General features: G+C 47.3%; 1 protein-coding gene across 2 annotated transcripts in view; it reads right to left on the reverse strand.

Annotated features, from left to right (window-relative positions):
* The window catches only part of LOC125440723 (sodium channel protein type 5 subunit alpha-like), a 395791-nt gene that overhangs the window by 369053 nt on the left and 14356 nt on the right, over positions 1-12382 (reverse strand). The gene's annotated exons all lie outside the window — the stretch shown is intronic.

The following is a 12382-nucleotide window of genomic DNA, read 5'->3' on the forward strand; positions in this document are numbered from 1 at the left end:
CTGGCATCTTCAGAGGATTCAAGAAAAGTTCAGAAGATACAAAGAATTGAATTTGCACACAGTGGCTGCTAAATGTTTACGTGGCCGTGGGAGGAGGGGGTTGGGAAATCCTCTCTATGCCACTCCACCACATGAAGCCTGCCAGCTGACCTGAGCCCTCTCCAAACCCTCTCAGCCCCACCTACCTCACAAGGTATTTGTTGTGGGGAGGGGAAGGGAGGGCGATTGTAAGCCACTTGGAGACCACTTAAAAGTAGACAAAAGCAGGATATAGAAGAACAACTCTTCGTCTTCAACAGCAGAACATTTGCTCGGCATAGACAAGGTCCCAGGTCCAAGCTGAAATCTCTCCAGCGCAAAAGGTCAGGCAGTAGATGGCTTGAAAGACCTCCCCCTGACACCTTGGAGAGCAGCCGTCCATCTGAGTGGACAGTTCTCACCTTGACCAACCGATGCAGTATAAGACTGTGTGTGTTTGTGTGTTCATAAGTCAGTGATGGTGAACCTTTTTGAGACCGAGTGCCCAAACTGCAACCCAAAACCCACTTATTTATCGCCAAGTGCCAACACGGCAATTTAACCTGAATGCTGAGGTTTTAGTTAAGGAAAAATGGTTGGCTCTGAGGCATGCGTTACTCGGGAGTAAGCTTGGTGGTAGTAGTTGGCTTTGCTTTGAAGCCAGCAACCGAGCTGACTCCCAGGTAAAGGATCGCGCTTTAGTTCTTTGCATGAAAATCAGTGGGATTTAACAGCACTGAACAGAGTTACCTATACTGCTTCCTCAAAACTAGGACTTAGGTTTAATGCTAATAATCAAGCCCAGTGGCCCAGGCCAGCCTAGATGTGTGTGGGGGGGGGGCAATCCCCCCCACATGAACTCTGTTTGTGCGTGCCCACAGAGAGGGTTCGGAGTGCCACCTCTGGCACCCGTGCCATAGGTTCGCCATCACTGTCATAAGTGAATGATGGTTTCAAGCTTGCTGTGTGGTACATTGGTTTGGGCGTGGGGCTGAAATTTAATTGTGAACCTGCCCATACACCATTGCTTAAAAAACCTTCCTCCTTCCTCCACACACACACACACACACACACACACACACAGAAACTGTGTGACTGGATACCATCTCCCAAGGCAGCCCTAGAAAACTCATGCTCTACACAGGAGAACTGTTATAAAATCCTTCTAATACTTCAGCCTTTGATCTCTGCGAAGGAAACACTGCAGCTTATCCGGAGCACTCGGCAGTTTAAAACACACACACCCCTCCCCAATAAGAACACACACAACATTCTTCCACTGAAACCAGAATAAGCTGTCTGGGTTGTCAAAGAAAATTTCTTGCGCCAAAGTTGCATATGTGGCTTTTGTGAGTCTGCATTACGTTACACGGAGCTTCTGCGTTCCCAATATTGTCAGTCGACCGACCACGCAGGAGTTTCCCCCCTACGATAAATCTTGCCAGCCAAAACGCGATTTGATCCTTTTAATGTCCTTTAATAACTGCTACTATAATTCATCTGAGTCAACGAGGTCTGCTCGATTTTGCCAAGGGAAGTCTCTTCTCCTCCAGAGCTTATCGTACCAAAAAAAAAATTGCATACATTTGTTTAATATACGCTGGGAGAGTTAAGTCGTTCATAGGTGGGTTAACAACTAAGCAAGCAGCGTTGAGTGAGCTATCCCCAAATATAGCTCCTTAATACTATAACACTCCAAATATCCAAGGGATGCGTTAGTAATAAAGTCGTCAGATCTGGTCGGCAGCATTTTTTTTGTTTGTTTCTAGATGGAAGGGTTGCAGTCTTTTTTCTAGATTTCGGCCGAGCTGAATTGTCATGAGTTTTTATTTTTATGTTTTTGATGGGAGCAAACAGGGATGCAAATCCTGCACACACACACACACACACACACACACACACACACACACACACACACACACACACACACACACACACACAAACTCTGCCTGGTGGAACACTCTGCCTGGTGGAACACTCTCCCTCCAACTGTCTGGGCCCTGCGGGACCTTGGGGACTTCCGCAGGGCCTGTAAGACCGAGTTGTTCCACCGGGCTTTTGGAGAAACCAGCCGCTGAGTGCCCCCTCCCCGCCCCTAGGTTGGAATCCCAATATTAATGGGATCCATTATTAAGATCTATGGGTCCCTCATACCATCGGGACCATTACCCCCTCTTGCTAAAGGGATTAGGTTCAGGTGGGACGCCATCTTGATATATCATAACTGCTGTTTTTATTATAACTTATGGATGCCTATGGTGTTTTTATGTGATTTTATGTTGTACACCGCCCAGAGCCCTCCGGGGATTGGGCGGCATATCAAATTAAATAAATAATAAATAAACTTGTGAAATATGTGCAGGAACGTTTCAGCTGCCCCAGACCCCAATAAACTACTTTGGGACTTCCTTCAAAACTCTGATAGTGCTTCAGAATCTGGATGTAAATGAAAAATAGCAACCATTTCCACAGAACCATCCATCAAAGACACAGAAGGAATGTTCAACCGCAGTGAAAATGAAACTGGATGGTTTCAGATTTAGATGGGTAGCTGCGTTGGTCTGAAGCAGCAAGAAGAAAAACTGGCGTCCAGGGACACCTTTAAGGCCAACGAAGTTTTATTCTTGGACTAAGCTTTTGTGAAAATATCTGAAGAAGGTGTTTGAAGAAGTTGTCTGAAGAGTGTACCATGAAATTGTATATCAAGAATAAAACTTTGCTGGACTCAAAGACTGACTCAGACTTTTTTTTTCTGGATAGTTTTAGATCAGGACAGTCCATAAATGCCGGGTCTGAACACGGCCCCGATCCAGCTGTAGTCATATTTGGCCTAGATGGTGTCTGCTAGGGTAGCCAGGTCCGCCCCTGGCCTCTGAAAGGAGGGAGGAGGAGGAGGAGGAGGAGGAGGAGGAGGAGGAGGAGGAGGAGAAGAGTTGGATTTAGACGCCCTTTCTCTTAAAACAGCTTACAAACTCCTTTCCCTTCCCCCTCACAACAAACACTCTGTGAGCTAGGTGGGGCTGAGAGAACTCCAAAGAACTGTGACTACCCCAAGATCACCCAGCTGGTATGTGTTGGAGCGCACAAGTTAAATCTAGTTCACCAGATAACCCTCCACAGCTCAAGTGGCAGAGCAGGGAATCAAACCCGGTTCTCCAGATTAGAGTGCACCTGCACTTAACCATTACACCACACTGGCTCTCGGGTTTTGGCTGTCGAGACAGGGCAGTAGTGTACAGCCCATTATATTTCTCTTAACCCAGGTTTTTCAAAAATCACTAAACTAGCAATCTTTATTCTCCCCCCCCCCCAACATGAGTTGAAGATGATTCCTGTCTGCTGAGTGAATACCAGAAGGCAGGAAATGCTTTAGTTCTCCCACCCAAACCTCTTACTTCCATTTCTGCCACTCCCGCTTGCCATTCTGTGTGCTGCAGGAGATCCTCTGTGGAGATTCCTTACAGAGGTTTCCTCTACTTGCAGCTCATCCATTTGCTGTTTTGCTGTAAAAAGTAGATGAATAAAGTTTGTTTAACCCAAATAACCCCTCGTATTGTCCTGCACACTGGCTATCTATTGGACCATCTGCCAATCCCCTCCCTTCCCAGGGTTTGATCACTGGGGTGGGGTGCCAGACGTCTTCTATTATTAATCAAATTATTTATTAAAGGCTACTACTGCTGCCGTAGTTTTATAGTTTTAAGGCTTTGTATTTTAACTGGGGTTATTCGATTTGTTTTATTGTATTGTTGTTTGTTGTGCACCGCCCTGAGCCCTTTGGGGGTAGGGCGGTTCACCAAATCTAATAAATAAATGAATGAATGAATGAATGAATGAATGAATGAATGAATGAATGAATGAATGAAAATAATAATAATAATAATAATAATAATAATAATAATAATAATAATAATAATAATAATAATAACCACCTAACGACCCCATGCATGCATTCTTTTTCCTTTGTTTTGTTTTGAGGGGGCTATCTGCGAAGCTACGGCAACACAACTAGAGAAGCTGCGATATGCGCATATTTGTGTTGCCGTAGCTCTGCAAACAGCCCCCTCAAAACAAAAGAAAAAGAAAAACAGCACTTGCATGGGATCGCCAGGCTAAACAAACTTTATTCACCTTCTTTTAACAGTGAAATAGAAAGCAGGTGAGCTAAGCTGCAAGCAGAGGAAACCTCTGTGGGGAATCTCCACGGAGAATCTCCTGCAGCACACAAAATGGCGGGTGCCACTATGAAACTGACAGGAGCTCCAGGCAGCAGGTGGGGAAAAAGTTCCGTTTTGACTGGCAGCGCTTGTGTTCTCCCACGATGCGGGAATACGCAACACATCTCTGGGAACTCAGTGACACAGGGAATACAGCGTGTGTAACCCGGACTCTCCCAGAATGTCACTGCAAAAGACTATGCATTTAACAACCTTAGGCTAGCAATCTGGACGCGGACAGCATCATGTGTGGCTCACCAGGGTGCAGAAAACTTGTGATATACGGTGATGTGAGGACCCAACAAACCACCTGCTTTTGCTCTATGTAGGAGTGCAACTGCAGAAGACACATTTATCCACAGATAGATCATAACATATGGCTAGTGGGCACTAACTTTGAAGAATTTAAAGCACTTCAAATATAGGCCTCTCGTTTACTCACCTGGGGCAGGGACTTGCCCGCCTCTAGCTCTGGATTCTCAGGCTCCTAAGAAACTGAGCGGAAAAATGCCCTCTACCCAATTGACACTCTAGGAATCTCCCCTAGTCTTTATATAAAAAACTGCAAAGACTAGGGGGAACAGCCTAGAGTAGCACCTGTTATGAGCCAGCTTCTGGGTACTTACCAAGATACAGAGGACTCTGAGGATACAGTGAAGCCAGAGTTGGCTGCTCCTGAGGAAGGCCAGGCAGCAGAGCCAACTCCCAGTCCTTCCCCGCCTGATGACATACAGGTGGAGGAGCCTGCAGATTCTCTCCTAGGGAACCCAGTGATGAGCCAGCTGTGCACAGGAGGCAGAAGCAGAGGCTCCTACTGCAGAAGCAAAGAAGTGCTGTTCGGCAGCAAGATATGGGAGATTAGAAGTCTCTGCATCTGAGGAAGATTAACTCCTTGCAGAATCCCAGGCCCTTGAACAAGGCTCTCTCTATAAGCCTCTATATAAGCCTGTGAGCTTGCGTCTGCCTGGGTGCAACAAGTGCATTTCCTGGTGCCTCTGTGTGCCTGGTCTACTGCTGATCTCCAGCCTGTTTACCTGATCTCCGGTGCCGTGACGTGTTGGATTGTGACCTGACTACGCTCTTGCTTGCTGCTTGTTTGGCCCTGCTAAGTCAGACCTGGCCACACCTTGCCTGCTGGCAGCACAGCCCCCCAAAGTGGCACAAGAACATATGAAGAGCCACACTGGATCTGACCAAAGATCCATCTAGTCCTGCATTCTAGTCACACAATAACAAACCAGCTGCCTCAATGGAGCTGACAATCTGGAAGTCTGCAGAAGCAACATCCTGCCTATGACCCCTCCCCCAGCAATTGATTTAAACAGGAACACTCTCTCTGGTACTGGAGGGAGTTGCTATCTGTCATTTTTAGTAGCCACTGACAAGGACGTGGGTATAGATTTTTTATGGGGGGGTTTCGGGGGTGAGGCCACACACCCACCCGCCCCTAGGGAATGGCCACGCCTCCCCAAGCCCCGCCCCTGGCCTAGCGCTTATAAAAGCAGCTCTCCGAGGTCGGAGATGGCAGACTCCCCTCCCCTGCCCCTTCCCTCTGGGCAGAGGCATAGAGGGAAAATGGAGCCTGGTGCAAAATCTGAGTCCCACCCCCCCACCCCGCCGGCAGCCACTGTGATGCTGGAATCCACCCCCAAACAGCACCACTTTCAAGAGAGCCCAAATTCTCCTTTTAAATCCACCTTAAAGGGAGAATCTGGGGTCCCTAGTTAAACAACATTTAAGAGCAGGTGCATTCTAATCTGGAGGAACCGGGTTTGATTCCCAGCTCTGCCACTTGAGCTGTGGAGGCTTCTCTGGGGAATTCAGATTAGCCTGTGCACTCCCACACACGCCAGCTGGGTGATCTTGGGCTAGTCACAGCTTTTCGGAGCTCTCTCAGCCCCACCCACCTCACAGGGTGTTTGTTGTGAGGGAGCAAGGAGATTGTAAGCCCCTTTGAGTCTCCTACAGGAGGGGGGGATATAAATCCAAATTCTTCTTCTTCTAAACTGAGGACCTCAGATTCTCCCTTTAAATCCATGCCAAAGGGGGTGGATTTAAAAAGAGAATCTGGGGGAATTTGGGGGGTGCCTGCTGTCAGGGGTGCAATTGTTAAGATAGAAGCACCAAACTTTCAGGGTATCTTTAGGAGTCTCTCCTAATGATACCACGCAGGTTTGGTAAAGTTCAGTTCAGAGGGTCCAAAGTTATGGACCCTCAAAGGTGTAGCCCCCATCTCCTACTAGCTCCCATTGGAAACAATGGGGGACGGGGGCACCCCTTTTGGGTGTCCATAGCTTTGGACTCCCTGGACCAAACTTCACAAAACCTGGGTGGTATCAATAAGAGACTCTCCTGATAGTACATCCCAGGTTTGGTGAAGTTTGATTCAGAGGGTCCAACGTTATGGACCCTCAAAGGTGTAGCCCCCATCTTCTATTAGCTCCCATTGGAAACAATGGAGGATGGGGGCACCTCCTTTGGGAGTCCATAACTTTGGACCCCCTGAACCAAACTTCACCAAACCCGGGTAGTATCATCAGGAGTGTCCCCCAAACAATCCCTGAAAGTTTGGTGCTGCTAGCCTAAACAATGCGCCCCCTGCAGGCCAAAAACCGAAAAACACTAAAAATGTTTTTAAAACCCACAAATGGGTAGGCGGGACTTCGGACATGAATGGGGGGGGGGTTTCAAACCCAAGAAACACCCCCTTACCTACATCCATGGCCACTGATAGCTCTGTCCTCCATGAATTTGTCCACACCCCTTTTAAAGCCTTTCAGGTTGGTGACCATAATAATATCCTGTGGGGGCGAGTTCCACAAATTAACGACATGGCGTGTGAAGAAATACTTCCTGTCATCTGTCCCGGATTTCCCCCCCTTCAGCTTCACTGGATGACCCTGGGTTCTACTATTATGGGAGAGGGAGAAATCCTCTCCAAACACCACCACAAACATCTCTTGGGAATTCTAATACAACCTTTACTACAATCCTGCGAAGATTATTTTGTCCCCACAAAAAAAGAAGCTGAAAGCTGAGATCCAGCCCCTTGTCTAGCCAAACCAAGGGATTTCACAGAAGTCGGGAGATATGAACTAGACGCTCCCTGACTCACGGGCGACAGCCAACCTACACTAGCTTTTATAACAATTCTTAAGATTGCAGGGGCTGACAAAATTGCACACTGCCTGGATCACAGAACTCACTTCTGGGCTGTTCTTTCTACAGAGGCTGAATCACACATCAGACCCTGAACACGAACAATAGACTGGCCGTTTCCCAGTCAAAATCCTCACCTTGGTTTGACAGGATTAAAAAAACAAAAACAAAGCACACCAGAGCCTCCTGCCTGACAATGACTGACCCATCGAAAGGCTGGCCCAAAGCTGGCCCGAGGGCATCAACTATTTATAGGCCAGTGACGGCGAACCTATGGCACGGGTGCCAGAGGTGGCACTCAGAGCCCTCTCTGTGGGCACGGACAAACAGAGTTCATCATGTGGGGAGGAAATCGCCCCCCCCACACACACACACACACATACACACATCTAGGCTGGCCTGGGCCGGTGGGCTCGATTATTAGCATTAACCTAAGACCTAGTTTTGGGGAAGCAGTGTAGATAACCCTGTTAAGCGCTGTTAAACCCCACTGATTTTCATGCAAAGAACTAAAGCATGATCCTTTACCTGGGAGTAAGCTCGGATGCTGGCAATGGGGCTTGCTTCTGAGTAAACCCTCCTAGGGTCGTGATTCACCCATTCGAAGAGTTGCATGGTTGCTTCAAAGCAAAGCCACCGACTACCACCAAGCTTATTCCCAAGTAACGCACGCCTCAGAGCCAACCATTTTTTCTTAACTAAAACCTCAGTATTCAGGTTAAATTGCCGTGTTGGCACTTTGCGATAAATAAGTGGGTTTTGGGTTGCAGTTTGGGCACTCGGTCTCGAAAAGATTCGCCATCACTGCTTTAGGCACTGAGAAACGTGTGAGGGGAATGTTTGGATACAGAAGGGAAATGGAAAGCCTTCTCGGTCCCTAAGGTGTTAATGGAATTGAATCCAGCTCTTCCATTGGAGACCAACATGGCTACCTTCTGAAAACCTGGAGGCTCAAAAGGGGGATATAAATCTTTCAAAAGCAGGACAAGAGCAAAAATGGGAGAAAATGGTTGCAGAAGCATGTTGGGCCCGAGTCTGAAACGTGTAAGGTCTACCAGCAGGATAACAGAAGCAGGCTCTAATCTGGAGTACTGGATTCGACGCCCCACTCCTCCACATGAAGCCTGCTGGGTACCTTAGTCCAGTCACAGTCCTCTCAGAACTCTCTCGGCCCTCGCGGAGGCAGGCAATGGCAAACCACCTCCGAATGTCTCTTGCCTTAAAAACCCTACATAGCCATAGGGAGAGGTGGGATCCAGCAGGTTCTCACAGGTTCCCGAGAGTAGGTTACTAATTATTTGTGGGTGCCGAGAGGGGGTTACTCATTGGTGATTTTGCCACGTGATTTTTGCCTTAGTTACGCCCCTCCTCTCAGCAGTTGCGCGCAGAACTTGAAGCAGTCTAGCAGGAGGTGCACCGGCGTGCGTGGCAGCCTGCGCCTGCGTGCTTTCGTTTCCTGCCCAAGGACTGGCGCAGCGGCTGCGTCCTTGCCACAGCCCCGCCCAGGAATGCCCCGCCCCCGGAATGCCCGACCACACCCCCGTTGTGCCCCACCCAGCCCCACTGGCGCTACGCCACAGTTTGAATCCCATCACCATGGAAACCTGTTACTAAAATGTTTGGATCCCACCACTGGCCATAGGTCAGCTGTGACTTGGTGGCACTTTACACACACACAGACACATTTGTGCACAGAAAGGCCAAGAGCGTAATCTTACAAGAGTGTAAGATTCAAGTCTACCCGCTCTGCCAGAAGGTCAACAGATATATTTCTATTCGATCCTGTTTGCAGAGTAGCGAGCAGGATGTAGCTTTCTGCACCACTGTATGATATGAGCAGCCCTTTTACCTCAGACCAGCCCTTTTACCTCAGAAATCATAAACAAAAGAGTTTTACTTAAACTGAGAGAGGAATAGACTTATACACATAAACAACGCTATCACTTATATACTGATACATTCACAGTTCATCGTTTGAGCCCTCCGGGGGAGGGCGGTATATAAGTGTAATAAATAAATAAAATAAATCGTTTGGCTACAATTTCAAGCATAGTCTACAATATTAAACATTGCAGTCAGAGGCTTTTGGTTCCCATAACATCTTTTCCTCAGCAGTGACAGGGAGCAACGGTTTCCAACTGTTTTCCAACTGTCACCTTTAGAATGTTCGTAGAGATCTCCCAGAATCCCCTGCTGCTGCATGCAAGCAAGGCTGTAAATTCCAACATTTTACACACACATACACACACACTTGTGCACAGAGAGGCCAAGAGTGTGAGACTGAAGTCTACCCTCTCTGCCTGGTTCGTTCTGATACCAACCCAAACTCAGGAGCACCCAGGGAGAGCAAAGAATGTTTTCAGCCCAGACAGATCTTCCCTCATATTAGTAACTCTAATTACTTGGAAGGAGCAGAAATGAGATAAATCCCTATAAGAGCAAAAAATGTGACCCGATTTCGCGCTTGATTTAGAAATCTGCACTTGGCAAGAGAAGCCGAGGGAGAGATTCTTGGATCTGAACAGGTCCAGAGCTTTGCCGCTTTGAGCCAAAGAAAGGGTATCACGATCAACAGAAAACACCGTCTTGGTTGCTCAAAGTCAAATTCCCGCAGAAATACATTTAAGTTATTCTTTTTTTAAAAAAAAAATCTTTTCTCCATCCTCCCTGTGCCCCAGATATGGAAAGATTAAACACAAAAATGAAATGGCCTCAGACATGAATATCACACCAGCTGGACTTTTTTTCTCTGCATCAGTACCAAGAATATTGAAAATAAATACATTCTGGAAAGCAAAATTCAAGCTCAAGAAGTCACAGAACTGCTTGGATCTATGATTCCTGTGGGAATAAGACCAGCCCTGCTGGTTCAAACCCAAGTTCCTGCTGGCACCCTGCTGGTTCTACAGGGACTTTCCCACGTTACACGGAAGCAAACCCACACTGTCTTCTGAATTTATACTCAGCCGAGAACAGTCAGCTTTCTGGATATGCCACAGACATTTGCAAACATGACTGCCCCATTCAGACCTCATGATTTCAGATGGAAACCTCTGCAAATGGGTTAGCTTGCTTTTGAACAGGTACTTTTTATGAGGATGGGGAATGGTATGGTGTAGCCTGATCTCGTCACATCTCAGAAGATAAGGAGGGCTGATACTTGGAAAGGATGCCTCCAAGGAAGACTCTAAAGCAGCCATTCTTAACCAGGGTACCGGGGTACCCTGGGGTGCCGTGAGCATGTCCCAGGGGTACCGCGGCAACACTACCGCCCCCCCCCCCTCATTTTTGTGGTGTCTCCCACCGGCGCCAGCAAGGACATGGAGCTGGCCCATGGGACAGGGCCAGCCACAAGGTCAGCAGCCAACCCCCCCCCCCAGTGCTTCCCTTCACCCTGGGAGGGGAAGGTGGGGGGTGTGGCAAGCAGGGGCAATGGGAGGGGAAGGTGGAGGGTGGCGGCAGGGGTTTCGTGAGATATGAAGAGTGAGGTCAAGGGTACCCTGACCTCGAAAAGGTTGGGAAACACTGCTCTAAAGGAAGGCAGTGGTCAACTACCCTCTGCTTCTCACTTGCCTTGAAAGCACCTTGCTAGGGTCACCATACGTCTTGGATGTGAGACCACCAAGGAAGGCTCTGCAGAGGGAAACAGTGGTAAACCACCTCTGCTTTTCACTTGCTTTGAAAACCTCTTGCTGGGGTCACCATAAGTCTGGGATGGGAGACCACCAAGGAAGGCTCTGCAGAGGAAAACAGTGGTAAACCACCTCTGTGTCTCACTTTGAAAACCTCTTGCTGGGGTCACCATAAGTCTGGGATGGGAGACCACCAAGGAAGGCTCTGCAGAGCAAAACAGTGGTAAACCATCTCTGCTTCTCACTTGCTTTGAAAACCTCTTGCTGGGGTCACCATAAGTCTGGGATGGGAGACCACCAAGGAAGGCTCTGCAGAGCAAAACAGTGGTAAACCATCTCTGCTTCTCACTTGCTTTGAAAACCTCTTGCTGGGGTCACCATAAGTCTGGGATGGGAGACCACCAAGGAAGGCTCTGCAGAGCAAAACAGTGGTAAACCATCTCTGCTTCTCACTTGCTTTGAAAACCTCTTGCTGGGGTCACCATAAGTCTTGGATGTGACACCACCAAGGAAGGCTCTGCAGAAAAAGGCAACGGAAAACTACCTCAGCTTCTCACTTGCCTTATGCATAACGTATGAATAGCCAATTCACTTTTTTATACTTCTAAGTTAGAACTCTGAAACTTCTGAATTATCAGTCAACCTTATTTTAAAAAAATGAAAATTCTGATTCCGCAAAAAAAAATATTCCTTAACTTATTTTCACGCATTGAGAGAAATGCTGAGCTGGCCCGATTTCAACCCAAACCAAAATATTGAAGACTGATTTTGGTTATTTTCATTTCAGCACGTCTTACTAGTACAAAAGAAAAGAAATCATGAAAAGCTTTGGGGGGAAGTTGTTTTTCTTTTACAGAAAAAAAATGAGCCCAGGGAAACTAAACTAAAAATTATAGACATTTGCCATTTAAAAAAAATACTTAAGGAACGAGGGCGTAAACATTTTGGAAAGTTCTCTGGCAGGAATGGGAGCCATTCCAAGCCCCCAGAAATGGTTTTAAATAACTGAAAACTCTGGGCTCTTGCAACTGTTCACAGGATTAAAGCTACATAATGCAATTCAATAGCTAAATGTACAAAATGTATAGTTAACAAGCCAGCAAAAAACCCAAAAATAATCAAGAAACCAGACTGCTTCCTAAAAAGGAAAGTCTTCCTTAATCTACAAAATCTATCAGATGGCCTCCACCGAGGAAAGAAAGTGTCACAGAGAGTAAAAAAATATTCACCTTTGGACCGCTTCAAGCAAGAGGCACCTGTTACAGCCTTTATATATGTTACAGAATATCTTCATTTATATGGATATTTACATCCTGCTTTCCTCCTTGCTGAGGAGAGAGGGAGCCGGACTAGGAC

The sequence above is a fragment of the Sphaerodactylus townsendi genome, linkage group LG11, assembly GCF_021028975.2.
Source record: "Sphaerodactylus townsendi isolate TG3544 linkage group LG11, MPM_Stown_v2.3, whole genome shotgun sequence".
Taxonomy (NCBI): domain Eukaryota; kingdom Metazoa; phylum Chordata; class Lepidosauria; order Squamata; family Sphaerodactylidae; genus Sphaerodactylus; species Sphaerodactylus townsendi.